The sequence below is a fragment of the Abramis brama genome (genome assembly GCF_963993115.1).
Source record: "Abramis brama genome assembly, chromosome: 20".
In the NCBI taxonomy this organism is placed as follows: domain Eukaryota; kingdom Metazoa; phylum Chordata; class Actinopteri; order Cypriniformes; family Leuciscidae; genus Abramis; species Abramis brama.
This window is the reverse complement of record NC_139982.1, coordinates 34,360,622-34,377,441: the sequence shown is the minus strand read 5'-3', so window position 1 is coordinate 34,377,441 and position 16,820 is coordinate 34,360,622.

The window sequence follows — 16,820 nt, the reverse complement described above, 5'->3', positions numbered from 1 at the left end:
GTGATGTAGGGAGCAGGTGATGGGCAGAGATTTCCCAGTAAGTTGAGTCTAAAATTAAACAGCAAGAAAACATACCTGTCAAATCATGAAAAGGTTTGAAAACGATACTTGGTTACTCACGTAACCTCGGTTCTCTCTAGAGAGGGAACGAGTATTGCGTAAGGAACTTACGCTACGGGAAAAGTCATCTTTTCTCGAGATACTGAAGCCAAAAATTATCCTAATTTTTCATATTTTGTCAACGCAGTGCAGCAGGCGGCACAGCAGAGCTAGAGCAGGCAATACTGCGTGCTCATTGGCTGCCGCGCGGCAACTGCTTAAGCCTACCAGTGAGCCCCGCGTGACGTCACGCCCAATGAGGGCGCGCGCGCCCTCGCGCGTCACAGCCCGCCAGAAGGGGCGGCGTCAGAGCGTATAAAAACAGGGCTCGGAGGCTTAACTCTCTGGTTTCTGTCGAATGAAGCGACATGAGCTCGGGGCGCAAGCACGGCAGGGAACGCAATACTCGTTCCCTCTCTAGAGAGAACCGAGGTTACGTGAGTAACCAAGTATCGTTCTCTTACGAGAGGTTCTCTCGTATTGCGTAAGGAACTTACGCTACGGGAACCCTTTGTCAACGCCGTGCGCGCCATGCATCCACACACAACTCCAGGGGGGGGAGCCCGGGGAGTGAAGAGTGGGGAGAGAGGTGGCCAGCAATGCGGGCCAACACATGTACATAAGCACCCATAGGGAGAACAGAGCGTCACAGCCGGTCTGTATATAAGAGCTTTCCCTGAAAGTGCGGCTCGACCAGGAAAGTCAAATCTAATATCCAGCCTGCGAAAGAGCAGTGCATGAACATGATTTTAGACTGCGAGAAGTTTAGCCTGCAGGGCGGGAACTTCCAGGTTATAAAACCTAACAAATGTAGACGGGGCGGCCCAGCCCGCTGCCGTACAAATGTCATGAATGGAAATCCCACTGGACCATGCCCACGATGAGGCAACGCCTCTGGTGGAATGAGCCCGTATGCCCAGAGGGCACTGCAGGTTTTTGGACGCATATGCTGTCGCGATAGCATCCACTATCCATCTGGATAACGTCTGTTTCGAGGCGGCGAGACCCTTGGTGCGCCCACCAAACGAAACAAAGAGCTGCTCTGAGAGCCTGAAGGCTGCAGAGCGCGTAATATAAAGCCTTAACGCCCTGACAGGGCAAAGGAGGTTATTATCGACCTCGCTGGCTGCCGGCGGCAGGGCTGAGAGGGAAATAACCTGTGCTCTGAAAGGAGTACCCAACACTTTAGGGACATAGCCATGTCTGGGTTTGAGAATGACTAACGAGTCGTTAGGTCCAAACTCGAGACACGACGCGCTAACTGATAGCGCATGTAAGTCACCCACGCGTTTTACTGAGGCAAGGGCCAGCAGAAAAACGGTTTTGAAAGTGAGGTATTTGAGACCCACAGAGTCTAGCGGCTCGAAGGGAAAAGCTTTAAGGGCCTCTAGGACCAAAGACAGATCCCATATTGGAACCGAAGGCGGGCGCGGAGGGTTCAGCCTCCTGGCGCCTCGCAGGAAACGGGTAACGAGTTCGTTTCTTCCAAGTGCGCGGCCGCGCGCCGAGTTGGCGAACGCAGCAATCGCCGCAACATACACCTTGAGCGTGGAGGGGGACCTGCCCGCGTCCAAGAGCTCTTGGAGGAAGTTCAGAACCTGTGGAACCTCACAGGACTGAGAGTTCAAACTCTTCCCTGTACACCATTTATTAAACACTGACCATTTAGACGCATAGAGCCGCCTCGTCGAGGGGGCTCTGGACTGCGAGATCGTGTTAACTACCCCTTCTGGCAGATCAACGAATATTCGTTGATTACCCACGCATGCAGAGACCAATGCTCTGGATGGGGATGCAGAATTGATCCTCGTGCTTGAGAGAGAAGGTCTCTCCTCACCGGGATCGGCCACGGGGCTGTGTCTGACATGTTCACCAGCTCCGGGAACCAAGGTTGGTTTTCCCAGTGCGGGGCTATGAGGAGCACTGCGCAGCGCGTTTCCCTGATCTTCGCTAATACCTGAGGCAGCATAGAGATCGGGGGGAAAGCGTACAACGGGACCCTGGGCCAGGCCTGGGCCAGCGCGTCCTCGCTCTTCGAAAAGAACCTTTTGCACTGAGCGTTCTCGCTTGTGGCAAAAAGGTCCAATTTCGCTTCGCTGAAGCGGAGCCACAACGTCTGTATCGTCTGGCTGTGTAACGCCCATTCCCCTGGGGGAACATTGTCCCTGGACAGTCTGTCCGGGCCGTCGTTCAGGTGCCCGGGCACGTGCGCGGCTCTCAGCGAGCGCAGCGAGCCCTGAGCCCAGACCAGAAGGCGTTCTGTTAGAGCGCGCAGGGCTCTGGATCTGAGTCCGCCCTGGCGGTTCACGTAGGACACCACTGACATGTTGTCTGAGCGAACTAGCACGTGGTGTCCCCGCAAGTATGGGAGAAAATGCTTCAAAGCTTTCTCGACCGCTAACATCTCCAGACAGTTTATGTGGAGGTCCCGCTCTGGGCCCGACCAGGGGCCGCAGATTGGTCTGCCCTCGTAAAGCGCTCCCCAACCCATGTGGGACCCGTCTGTCGAGACCACTTTGCGGTGTGAGATGGCTCCCATTGTCACTCCCTGACGGTACCATTCGGGCGCTAACCAGGGCTGCAGGGCTGAGACACAGACCTGAGTCACGCTGATTCGAACGCTGCCCGAAACCCACGCTCCGCGGGGTACTTTCGATTTCAGCCAGCATTGTAGCGGGCGCATACGAAGTAAACCCAGCCGTAGGACCGCTGCGGCTGATGCCATATGGCCTAACAGCCTTTGGAAACGTTTCAGAGGGAGGTATCTGCCCTTTTGGACGGATGCGGCGAGGTGTCGAACACAGCGCGCGCGCTGTTCTGACAGCCTGGCAGTCATCACCACCGAGTCCAGTTCTATTCCCAGGAAGGAAATAAACTGACTGGGGATAAGTGAGCTCTTGTCCCAGTTCACCGAAAGACCCAGGCTTTCCAGATGACTGAGAAGCGCTATCTTGTGAGAGATGAGCTCCTCTTTCGACTGCGCTAGAATGAGCCAATCGTCCAGATAGTTCAGGATTCGCATGCCCTGTTTTCTCAGGGGAGCGAGAGCTGAGTCCATGCACTTCGTAAATGTGCGGGGTGCTATGGACAGGCCGAACGGCAGAACGGTATATTGATACACCTGGCCGTCGAAGGCGAATCTCAAGAATGGCCTGTGACGGGGTATAATCTGGATTTGAAAATACGCGTCTTTTAGATCGAGAGATATAAACCAGTCCCTCGGGCGAACTAGCGCGAGGATCTGCCTGGTCGTAAGCATTTTGAACGGCCGTCTCATGAGGGCTCTGTTCAAATGTCTCAGATCTAATATGGGTCTGAGCCCGCCGTCCTTCTTGGGCACGAGGAAATAACGGCTGTAAAAGCCCGCCTCGGTCAGAGAAGGAGGGACTCTCTCTATCGCCTTTTTTCGCAGCAGCTTCGCTATCTCTGCATGCAGCAGATGGGCTGCTTCTGCGTTCACTTTCGTTTCGGTCCGGGCTATAAAGCGCGGAGGCCGACGACTGAACTGTAGCGAATAGCCCTGTATTACCGTGTCCAGCACCCATGTCGACACACCCGGAATAGCCTTCCATGCATTCGCACTCATAGCTAGGGGTCGAATGGCCTCTGAGTCCCGTCCGTCGCATAGCGCGGGACGAGGAATCTGCAGTGGCGGGCGCGCACTGTGCGCTGAGACAGTGCCGCGGGACGGGGGCTCGCTGATAGCAGTGACCGGCCGAACTGCGCCGGGAGAGCGCGCGTGAGTGTTTACAACAGAGTGTGAACGCGGGGGAGCGGGCACAGGACTCTTTATTAAAACACGGCCGGTGGCGGTGGCGATATTTGAACCCCGAATGTGTGAGACAGAGCGAGCAGTGTGTAGTTGTGAGCACTCGTGAGCGGGCACATTTCCTACACTTATTACTCGAGCGGCAAGAGCGCGCTTTATGCGAGTGTGCTCTGTGGGGTACACAGGGGGATTTGTGCTTGTGTGTAGAAATGAACACTGGGTTGTGGGCATATTCATTACACTCATAACACTGTCGGCCTGAGCCGAACGGCCAGATATTATGCTCATCTTGTGATTTATCTGGGTCGCCGTAAAAACGGCGTTTGAGTGCAGGCGAGTGAGTCGACAGACTGGCTCGTTGGCTGCTGAAAACACTACTGCAGTAGCCTTCTTTAAGGGGACTGGCAGAGGATGACAGATGAGTTTTGACGGCGGTCCGGCCGCAGCGGGACCCGCCCGTCTTTTCCTCCCGACGAGTGCTAGGAGGACTTCGCAGGCTCGGGCTTCAGCGAGACTCGAGGCCGAGGCCCTCGCGGGGGCGGCGGCCTGCGCTGGCTGGATGAGCGGGACCTAGGACGGCCGCGCTGGCGCTGCTGTGTGGTCGGAGGGCGGGAAGTGCGCTGGTTAGAACTGCGTGCAGGAGGCTCTGTGCTAGAGCGGCCTGCAGCGGAGCTCGAGCGGCGAGGCAGGAAGAGGCTCATAGCCTGTGATGCCTTCTGCACCTCCGTAAACCGGTCCACGAGGCCACTCACTGCTGGTCCGAAGAGGCCGGTGGGGGAGAGCGGGGCGTTAAGGAAGACGGACCGCTCTGATTCTCCCATATCGGCTAGCGTCAGCCACAGGTGGCGCTCTGTGACGGTGAGCGAGGCCATTGAGCGACCGATAGCTTGTGCAGCTACCTTGGTAGCGCGGAGAGAAAGATCTGTCGCGCTGCGCAGGTCGGTCAAGGTGGTCTGGTCGGGGCCCTTCTCGTCCAGCTGGCGGAGGAGGTCGGCCTGAAGGACCTGAAGGACCGCCATAGTGTGCAGGGCTGAAGCGGCCTGTCCGTTAGCCGAGAAGGCGCGGTGGACGAACGCCGAAGTAGTCCTGCAGGCCTTGGACGGGAGGGCAGACTTTGAGCGCCATCTCGCGGATGGGGGGCAAAGGTGCGCTGCGACCGCCTGTTCGACCGGAGGGATGTTGTTGTATCCCTTCTCCGCGGCTCTGTCCACCTGGGAGAGAGCAGCTGAAGCTGAAGAGCGGAGCCTGGCCGAAACCGGAGCGTTCCACGCTTTGGAGAGTTCCTCGTGGAGCTCGGGCAGAAAAGGCGCTGGTCTGGAGGCTGTAGACTGGCGGCGGTTGGGCAGGAAGCATCCATCGAGCCTGTTCGGTGGAGGCACCGCAGGCGGGGACCACTCGAGGCCTAAGCGCTCGACTGCCGTTGTGAGGAGGCGGAGAAGCTCGGCGTCCACACCGGTATGGGTCCTGCCAGACACTCTCGAAGACGAGGCGGAGCGGAGTGAACCGGACCACTCTTCGCTGTCTGACGCCAGAAGAGAACAGCTGTTCAGAGGCGACGGCATCGCGGGCCGTAGCCGGCAGCTGCGCGTCGGGAAGCGGGGGAGGCGAGGGAGAGAGCGAGGCTCGCGGGAGGTGTTCCGGCGATGGCCTGACTCGAATCTCCGGCTCCGGTGGTCTCTGCGAGCGGCGTTTCTTCTTACGCGGCCCGGAGACAGTTGGAGCGGGCTCTGCATTGAACAAGGCGAGTCGAGCCCGCAGGGTCGACATCGGCAGTTCCTCGCAGAATTCGCAGCCGCCCGTAGACAAGGCAACGGCTGCATGGTCACGTCCCAGGCAGAGAGCGCAGATCACGTGGCGGTCTCTGTCGCTGAGCGGAGAGCGGCATGAACCGCATGAAACTCGAGGCATTTTGAAACAAACGCCTTGCTCTTTTAGTGAGTGCTGCAAGAAAAACACACACAAGGCAAGCGAGAAAGGATATATCGCCGGATAGCTGAGCTGGCACGGCAGGCTGAAGGCGGCGAAGATTCGACCGGCTTCCTCAGGCTGTCCTAGGCTGGCTCGTTGCTGGTTTCGACGGCGACGGCTTCTCTCAGAGTGCAGCGATGCGAAGAGCTTCGCTGAAGAGACAGAAATCAGAGAGTTAAGCCTCCGAGCCCTGTTTTTATACGCTCTGACGCCGCCCCTTCTGGCGGGCTGTGACGCGCGAGGGCGCGCGCGCCCTCATTGGGCGTGACGTCACGCGGGGCTCACTGGTAGGCTTAAGCAGTTGCCGCGCGGCAGCCAATGAGCACGCAGTATTGCCCGCTCTAGCTCTGCTGTGCCGCCTGCTGCACTGCGTTGACAAAATATGAAAAATTAGGATAATTTTTGGCTTCAGTATCTCGAGAAAAGATGACTTTTCCCGTAGCGTAAGTTCCTTACGCAATACGAGAGAACCTCTCGTAAGAGAACTCATTTTAAGTTTTTTTTTTTTTTTTACTTTTGTACTTTTGACTTTACTGGACAAATTCAAAATGAGTGTTATGAAACAGAAAATCTAGTTATACCAAATAGCAACAAAGCTATGATTATTTTTTATGCTTGTGCCCATGATTCTCTCATACATGCATGTTATCTGTTAAATCTTACCATCACCAGGTTCTTGTCTGTACAATCTTTAAACACGCAGCCTGCTACCCTTGGCCACTTGGTGCATCATAGAAATGCTCCTAGCAAACACAAATAGCAAAATCTATACATTTAAACATGAAAGCATATCCAAACTAGCCTGGCTAACGTCAGACCTCTTTCTCATTAATTAGCCGCTTTCCGACCAAGTAGTTACAGGAACTTAGTTATAGGAACTGTCCACTTCTAAACAGTTCTATGAACTACTCTCCCCAAACTCGATTTCACTGTTTGCGTTCGCACTGGCCAAGTGGCAATACGCTGATTTCACGCAGCCGCCATTTTGAAATCGAAAGTGAGGCTCCGGTGGGAAGAACCCCGGAAGTACAGATAAACAACAATGCCTTGGACTACCAACCTGAAGCTGCTTCCGCGATTTACACTATTGGATGTTAATATCCAATATAGGATATGTACAGTATATAGCCTAGTTCATTCCTGCTTCATTTTTTAGAATTGACACAACATCATTAAACACAACAATACGCCATCGCATTCACGACTCTCCTGTGATTAAAGGCGACGCTTCCGGTTTTCTTCCCACCGGAGCCTCGCTTTCGATTTCAAAATAACGGCTGCGTGAAATCAGCGTATAGGAGCTGGTAGGAGGGGTAAGGGAGTGACGCAAGCACGGTGACTTTTATTTTGACGGAGCGAGCGACAGACGGACCTTTATTTTGGCGGCGCTGAGAACGCCAGAGCAAACAATGCCCGCATTCTCTTTGTTTATTAGTTAGCAATCTGTCTAACATGTTATTAAATAGAACTGTAATAGAAAGTAGACAGTATATGAAGAAAAGGTTATTAGCCTATGCCGTGTGGTTGATGTCCTGTGTTGCTAGCTGAGCAGAAGTAAGTTACATAATCATGTTTGGCTTGGTCCCCTCAAAGTTGCGTTGGAATTTCTCTTCAGCATAAAGGTTTAGAGACCCATCTATCACTGTTTTCCATGTTTGTATAGTTAGTTTATGGAGTAAATATATAGGATCTGTGTGTTTACATTATAGCTGTTTTAAAAATGGCGGGTGCTGGTGTTTTGCGTGCGTTCGGTCATCAGCGTACACTAACGTCACGGGTAGTTCCTATATAGAGCATCACAGTCCCGCCCACAGCCGGTGCCGGAAGTAAGAATTCAATACAATTTCTCCATTGACATTTGGAGTATAAGCCATAAAAACGTAACCATACATGGTAGACTTAAAACCAGCTACGGCTGTACTAAGCGATTGTATATGCTCATATAAACGCCAAAAGTTCATGGGACACTAACCTTGTTTTGAAATAAATGCCTTTTATTCGCGATGTCTTTGATAAGTACTTCATTACCCACAATCATGAACCATCCCACAATCCCACAGTGATGCATCTGATTGGTGGAACTCGTGTAACTGTCTGGTTAAACCCCGCGAAGGTCCATGAAGACTGAATATCATTAATAAAAAAAATAATAATAAAAAAAAACTTTTGCACGGTAGACTTATCAGTGCAATCATGATCTCCTTGGCTGCCATGATGGCTTTTTTCAAGGAGGAAAACAAAAGTGTTCAAAGGGGTGAAAACCACTTGAAATCGGGTCATGTAGTTGAGTGTAGCGTGGCCAGCATGAGGGACAGGAAAGTTGTGAGTTTTGCAGGGAGAGCCGTGAGCCGTGGTCCACCAGCCCTGCTATCCGACTCCCAGCCAGTCTTTTCATTTTCCCCCCACCCCTGTACAAAGCACTGCACCATGTTGCTAACGTTATCGTTAACCGCTTTAATTCACACACACACAAGATAAAATACACGATGATAAATATAAAATTAAATACACAACACCTATATAAAACACTATTATTTACACGATTACTACTGAAAGAACTGCTATTAACTGCACATTCACTATATAAAATTCACTGGAGGAAAAAGTTTGCGTGGCCGTCGTCAGATTTTGAAGTCGCTCAAAAGGCTCTTTCGCGGTTGTGGCTTCAGTCGACTTCAGTGAGGTGCGGTGGTTTATGGGATGAGTAGTTCGGAAATGAAAATATGTACACAGTCTTGTACCTTTGACTTTTTTTGGATTTTCTCTTCGTTTTTTCACTCGAAATGATATGTTGTATGTTTATGAGTTCAGCCGTAGCTGGTTATCCTCAGACATGCTCTAAAACTCTTTAGATACGGATTTTTCCAAACGTCAATGGGAGAAATGAATGGGAAATTTACTTCCGGCACCTAAGCTCTCTCGGGCTGTGGGCGGGACTGTGATGCTCTATGGTGCTAGTTTAGACCCTACTCTGAAGTAGGACCTAAATTAGTTCCTACAAATGTTCCTTGAACTAAAATAGTTCCTAGTCGGCGTGTTCGTACTGCAGGACGTCGGGGTACTTTAGCCAATAGTTCTAGGAACTGTGAAAAGGTTCCTCCGGTCGGAAAGCGGCTGAGACGTGGTCTGGGAACCATATGTTAATTTTCTCGTATTTGAGGCGTGGTTTACGAATGCCCAGAGCCGTTTATTGGGCGCTACGAATGTCTATCAAATGCGCCTGTACGTAGCTCATAGCCAATCATTTCGATTATACCAGATGACGTATGTAGAGCAGCAGAAATTCGACGAGGAAGAAGACGAAATAAACTTGCGTTCTAAACTACTTAGAGCACTATCTAAAGCCGCTTGTCCACCAGCGTCTCGATTTCTGATGCGACGCCAAAGCCCATTCATTTCCTATGGAACTACGTCAGGCAGCAAAAACGCCCCCGCAAAGCATGATGGGTCGCGTCGCATCGATTTGGTCAACAGCGGCGCTGCAAAAAAGTATCTCGGTGGATACTTTATGCAAATGAGAGCGTCAAAACGCGGGGCAGCAGCCAATGGAAACTCGGCGGCGAGAATTTGTGTATGGGCGTTGCTATGGTTTCATACTTAAAGTACATTTTTCCCGGCGCGAAAATGGAGGAAAAATTGATCCCCAAGCAGCGAAAACGTCACAGGCGTCGCGTCGGAACAAAAATTTATCGGACGCTGGTGGACAAGCGGCTTAAGGCTGCATCGAAAGCTAACTTCGCGTCTGCTGCCATGTTGGATCCACAAGATAAACAAATTGCTTCGGTGTGTCGCATTGACGTTGTCATCGTCTTGCTGCTCCCTCCCCGTTCTGTGATTGGTTCCCTTTTTGAGGGGAAAATCTGGTCCATGGTGTCCAGACTGCCTAGCAGCGTGAATAAAATCGCGCTGCGTGCAAGGCAGCATGGGGAAACCCAGGCTATATCCAAACATCAACCAAAAGTAAATCTGATAAATACATTTTGCATAAATATTTAATCTGAAAGAATTACTTACCAATTTTAAGAAAATTGGTCCTCCAAATAAGGAAACAAAGTGACAATTTCATGTGCATTGTCGGTCCGCAGTTTGTGGAGTTGTTTTTCAGTTAACATTATACGCTAGGTGTGCTGGCAAACGAGAGTGAAAGATAGTTTGGTCTATCAATGGCCTTTTCCACAATATTAAAAATTTTTGAGATGCGCCTGTAATAATGTAATAAACGTATTAGTATTTACATAATTAAAGGAATTGTTATGGTGAACAGTTATAATGAATAAATAGTAGCAGCAGAGTATTGCTAATTAAATGAATATCACTGTCCACAATTTTATATGTAAGCTTTTTGGACAACGCATCATTATTTTACTGTAACATATTACACAATATCATCTATATTTAATGCAGCAATTCTGAACAAAAAGTATACATATTTAATAATAAGACAGGTCTTTGGAACTTTTATTGCACACATGAGACTTAAATAATTATCAGCGAGTTATGGTGGCGTTTTGGCCCCAGTCTAAAAGGGCTGTTAAAAGTTTTACACGCCACCAGATACCACTGTGTTTATTTTCCCAGATAGTGTATAGAATTTTAGGCATTTTATTATCTCAAACAGCCTGAAAAATAGTGCATTTAGCTGACGTAAATGGGAAAAAATTCTCCCCGGGGGAGTATGCCCCTGGACCCCCCTAGGTTCTGGCTAAGCCCCGAATGTTTACATCGTCTGGCTCCGCCCCTGGTCTGTGAGAAGGTTTAAGCGCGCACATCACATAAATATCGTTACAAAACAATATAATGCCATGAAATACATGTTGTAAATTAGTAGAAGAACAGTAGTAGTAGAAGAACTTTATTGTCCCCGTGGGGCAATTGGGTTTGCGGCGCAGTCGCAAGGCACTACATGACAAACATATGACACAAACAATACAATGCATTACAAAACACTAAAATACACTAAAATACACTAAACTAAAAAAACACTATTATACACTATACACCCTTGGGTCTAACCATGCCAGCTGGACAGATAGCTTATTTTAATTGATTTAAGGCCTTAATGGCTTGAGGTACAAAAGAAAATTTAGATCTGTTCTTGGTCATAAGAGGTGGGCAAAAACGACGCCTAGATGGTAGTAAATTGAAATGGGATGCTAATGGGTGTGTATGATCACATACAATGTTATTGGCTTTTTTCAACATTCTGTCCTTGTAAATGTGTTCGATGCTTGGTAATGTTATCCCAAGTAGCTTGCTAGCAGTAGTGACTGTTTTTCTGATTATGTTTTTCTGTGCTTGTGTGGCATTTCCGAACCAACAAATGATACAGCACGTTAAAACACTTTCAATAAAAGCAGTATAAAACATCTGAAGCATTTTGTTATTGACATTAAAAACAAACAGTTTCTTCAAGAAGTACATTCTTTGCTGTGTCTTAGTGTGCAAAAGATCAGTCCAAGAGTCCCATTTAAGTTTGTTGTCCAGTACAATGCCAAGATATTTATAGTTTGTAACGACCTGAATGATCTCCCCATTAATGAAAGTATCGATTGTTTGCTGTGACTTTCTAAAATCTATGGACATTTCTTTGGTCTTATTGGTATTTAGAATTAAGTGTGACTTATTGCACCATTCTAAAAAAGAGTCTAAAACTGGCCCATGATCTACCTCCCCATCCTGTAGCAGACTCACAAGAGCTGTGTCATCTGCATATTTAATAAAATGCCTGTTTTGAAAAGTGCTAGTGCATGAATTTGTATATAAAATAAATAATAAAGGAGATAAAACACATCCTTGTGGAGAGCCTATGTATGTTATCTTCACATCAGACAGAAACGAACCCACTCTAACCCGCTGGACTCTACTGGTAAGGAAATCCATGATCCAGTAAATAATACCTGTATTAAGAGAGAATTCACTGGCTAAAATTTCTGCAAGTATCTTAGGTTGCATGGTGTTAAAAGCAGATGAAAAGTCCACAAATAGAATCTTAGCATGGGTCTTTGGTTTCTCAAGATGGGTATGCAAAAGGTGCATTAATGTCAGAATTGCATCGTCCACCCCCCTGGAGGACTGATAAGCAAATTGCAAGGGGTCCATAAGATGGTGGGTTTGTGATATAATATACCGCTTTACCAGGCGTTCCAGGCACTTCATGACTAATGATGTCAATGCAATTGGTCTGAAATCATTTAACTCTGTGGGTCTTGGAAGTTTTGGCACAGGTACAATGGTAGATGTTTTCCACAGGATGGGGACTTTACAGAGATTAAGAGAAGAATTAAAAATGTCAGTGAACACAGGTGCTAACTGTTCTGCACAGTGCTTCAGGATATTACCACAGATTTTGTCAGGGCCAGGGCTTTTCCGTGGATTACAACGTCTAAAAAAGTAAAAGACATCCAATTGTCTGATGTTTAATACAGATGCAGAAACAGAGGATGGAGGGGGCAGCACCGCTTCAGCACCGCTGTCGCTCTCAAAACGACAGAAGAAGGCATTAAGCTGGTTTGCCCTTTCCAGTCCCTCACCTCCATGCATAATCAGGGAAGGATTCCCCCTGCCCTTGTGAGGGACATTGGTCATGGTCTTAATCCCCCGCCATGCCTCACGAGAATTGCCTGACACCAGGGTTGCCTCAATCTTCTGTCTGTACCTGTACTTATCCAGCTTTATTTGTCTTTTAATCTGTCTTTGAATGTCCCTTTTGACTATATCATCCTGATTCCTGCATGCATTTTTCTTTTCAATTATAAAATGCTTTAATTTATTGGAGATCCAGGGCTTGTCGTTTGGAAATACTTTAATGGTTTTTATGGGAATGACTGAATCTACACAGAAATTGATGTATTCAGATATTGTTTCCACTTGTTCATTTATATCAGGGCATTTAAAAATGTCCCAATTTGTGCAGTCAAAACAGCCCTGCAGGGCCATAATACTGTCATTATTCCATACTTGAACTGAGTGTTCTTGGGGCTTCTCCCTTTGCAGGAGCCTCTGATATGTAGGCCGGAGATAAACCACATTGTGGTCAGATGCCCCTAGTGGTGGAAGCAATGATGACGAGTAAGCGTCTTTGACAGTTCCATAGCATAGGTCTAAAAACTTATTTTTCCGGGAGGGACAGTTGACATACTGATAATATGTGCGTAAGCACTTTTTCACAGGACAATTATTAAAATCTCCTAAAATAAACTTAGGAGCATCCGGAGACAGTAGATCAAGCTTGTGGGAGAGATTAAAAATAATGTCAAGTGATCTGTCGAAATTTGCCTTTGGGTGAATATATACGACAGTAAAAAATATCTGAGGGAACTCTCTGGGCAGATAGAAGGGACGAAGAGAGACACACAGCAGTTCAATATCAGGAGTACACAAACTCTCTCTCACCACCACTGTGCGACACTTCCTGAACACAGAGAAACCGAGGGGTCCCACCTCGCTGGATGTGATGCCGCTGTCCAACCATGTCTCCGTGATAGCCATGACACAGGCACTACGGTACTCATGCAGGTAGCGGATATTTGCAGTCAGCTCGTCAGTTTTCGATTTTAGGGACTGGGCGTTGATGAGCAGCGTAACGGGCAGAGAGAGTTTGTTTTTGAATTTCCTTAATCTTCGCCGAGTGCCCGCTTTTGATCCTCGTTTCCACTCTGTCCGTACAGTCCATTTCTTTGGGTTAGTCCTCAGATAGTTCGGTATGGAGTTTACTACGGCTGCATGATCCGTAGGTAAACAATCGCGTATCAGTAGGAGAAAATCTCTACTATATTGGATTTCACCCGCCACGCCGGTAACATGGTCGTGATCAAATCCATGGGCGATACAGTGTTTTAAAATCACTATAAGCAGTCCGATCTTACACCAATAAGCCAAGTCCATGATTGCCTTTAGTGCAGTGTGGAATTAGACCATACAAGAAATGTAACACTCACGGTAACGAACAATAAACAAACAATTAAATGCCAAACACGAGAGGCAGCAGGGCAGCCACAGTGCAGCGCCCGGAGACGCTGCACTGTGGCTGCCCTGCTGCCTCTTTTAATTGGTTTTAATTAGGTTAAAAACACTTACTTTCGGTGTTTCCCTGTTAACGTTACAAGCAAACCTCCTCATCGTCAGCTCCGTATTGAGTCAAAGAAGATGTCGCCTTTGAAAAAAGTTTTGACTCGTTTAAGCGCGCAGGGCATTTACATATCGCTATACATAAATATGTTATAAATTACATGTTGTAAATTAGTTAAAACACTTACTTTCGTCGTTTCCTTGTTAAAAAGCAACACCATCCTGATCTGCTCCGCATAGCGCGTCATGGAAAATGCCCCTCTGAGAGCAGTTTAGCCGTGCACAGCATATTGTTATAAAACAATATGATGTGATAAAATGCATGTATAAATGCGATAAAACACTTAATTGATGCGTTTTCCCTCCTCGTATGCCTTGCATCGCGAGTCAAAGAAAATGGCGTTGTAAGGCCCGCTATATTGGTCTTTGGTCCAAATGCCGGTTCGCCAATACACGGGGAAGGTATCACGTGTTCTGTCCTCACTCATGCAGTATTAAGTATTAAGTATTAAGTATTGGTTGGTTAAATTTGCAATACATTAATCATTTACTCGTTACTTCATCTGACTCCATAAATGAAAGGTTTTAATAATATCTGTGCCTCACTAAAAGTGAGCGAATGTATGACTATTCAATTTAACCATTAAATGAACAATGTCAAAATCAGTTAGAATAATCCCATGTAACAATTTATTATTTCAGATATCAGAGATCAATTCCACAATCAATTCAAATATCTAGAACATGGTTATTAGTACACCAAATAATCTTCTAGCTTGTAGCCTACGAGAGAGAGAGAAAGACCACCTATTCCATTCGTGCCCAGCAAATAATAGACCAGAGAGAGGGAGCACACCTCCCTTTATCCTCCTGACCAGGTGACATGGGGGATGGGGGAGACCACCCTCAAATGGCTTCTATTCAACGAAAGGGGGGTTGCCTTATCTGGCCTGATCTCTAAACCAGTTTTCTCTAAACTTCTCTAAACCTTATTTGCTTTTATTTGATCTATCTGGATATGAGATATCTGTACCACTCACTTTGAGACATTTCAAATGACACCAAAAACATAACAGTCAATGTTAAATATTCACATTAAACCATGTTCTTGTGTGAGTTCCTAGTTGTTTTCCGAGAGGAAGTGAGGCCGCATGGGGGAGGTCCATAGACCGGGCCTCGACCAGTATTTTCAGTCTTACAGCGTCTTTGAAAAAAGTTTCAGCTCGTTTGGTCGCGCCCAGCACGTAAATGTCCCGGATGTAACTAATTACACTCTCTCTGTGTTATTAATTTAACTCCACATATTTTCACCAGCCAGAGGGTGTGGTTTACACTAGCAGTGTTAATCCCTTGAAATTCAACACCAGAAAATGAACTCTTTACTCTAAAAGTCCTTAAAGCTACACTGTGTAATTTTTTTAGTTGATTCTTAGCAAAAAACACTTAGTTCTTTCAAAAATATATGTGCTCAGTAATGTATATTTACTTCTTTCAAGTAATAAAGTATTCTCGTAAGTTTATAATCTGGCATTGAAAGTACATACGGGTAAGGGGTTCGAATGCCGGTCGCCATGTTGCCCCTCCATCTTGAAACTACATTAGCCAAAGAGGGACATACCTGTATATACCTTTGCCTTTCGCGCTTTACACTCAATGACACAGAGACAAATGCGAGGGGGAGATTACTCGCGACTGCGGCAGATTTGAAAGATTGCTGAAGATGGAGGATCTCTCCTATTCTCGAGGACATGTAAGAGTCGCCAAGGAAGCGAAAGAGAATTAAAACGTCAACGCGACAGGCAAATCAGCAAGATAGAAATTAAAAATGTCTGCTTTTTCAACACGTCTCCTCCACCTGCGTGCACGTCGATCAGCTCTGGGCGCTGGAGAAATCGCCCCAAAGAGGCGGGTCTGTGGAGCAGCTTAGCCAATTGCTGATTTAAGATATACATGTTTGACTTAAACTGTAGCCAATCAGCGAGCTCAAATCTAGTCAGCTATGGGCGCTTCTGTTAGCGCCCCAAGCTGCGCGTGCCCACCCGCGTCCGCGCTCATGTGCGCCTATCTCCATCAGACAGCAGTCTATTGGCCTGGCTAGCTGGATGAGTCATGCTAATGCCTTGTTTTGTTTTCCGTGATTACTTTTTAAAACACAGGGACAGATCCAACATGGACAGTTACCGAAGTGAGGAACCTGTCTGAGAAAGTAACTAAACTTTTTGAGTTAAATTTCAAATGCAAATGGATAGTTTGTGCAATTTGTTTGTTTTTGTGTATGCTTCAGTCTTGTAATATGGCATTAAATAACTGCAAAGTGTGCTTGCTCGGGTGCAGTGCACTAACGTTAGGTAGTGGATAGATACGAGATGCGAGAAAAAATGCGAGTATGCGAGAAAAAAGATGTAAATTGTATGTATGTATTTTTCACGTTTATTGCGTTATTTGCTTTTTAAAAAAGATAATAAAAACACTTGCTTGTCATATTTATTTACTTTTTACATTTATATGTGAAAATAAAAGAGAACAAAACACTACACAACACATTTTTTTATTCAAATATAGATATAACGGTATATATAAATAAATAACCAGGCATCTGGTCTTATAAATGATTGTTTTCTAACTCACGTGCACCGTTGCCATGGTGACATTTTTGTTTATTTTTCATTCGCGCTCTATCGCCTTATCGTGTTGGATTGTGGGAAATAGTAGTGTCTCAGCAAGTGTACATGTACACTCGAATTCAGAGAGGATTGTGGGTAAAAGTAGTGAAGAATGGAGGGAATGATGTCGTTCACTCAGAATTCGGACACCACTACAAAATGGCGGACACCCTAAATAGTGCACTATATAGTGGATAGGGAGCGATTTCAGACACAGCTCTTGTCATCATGGAGAGCGCGGTTCACGGTTGCAT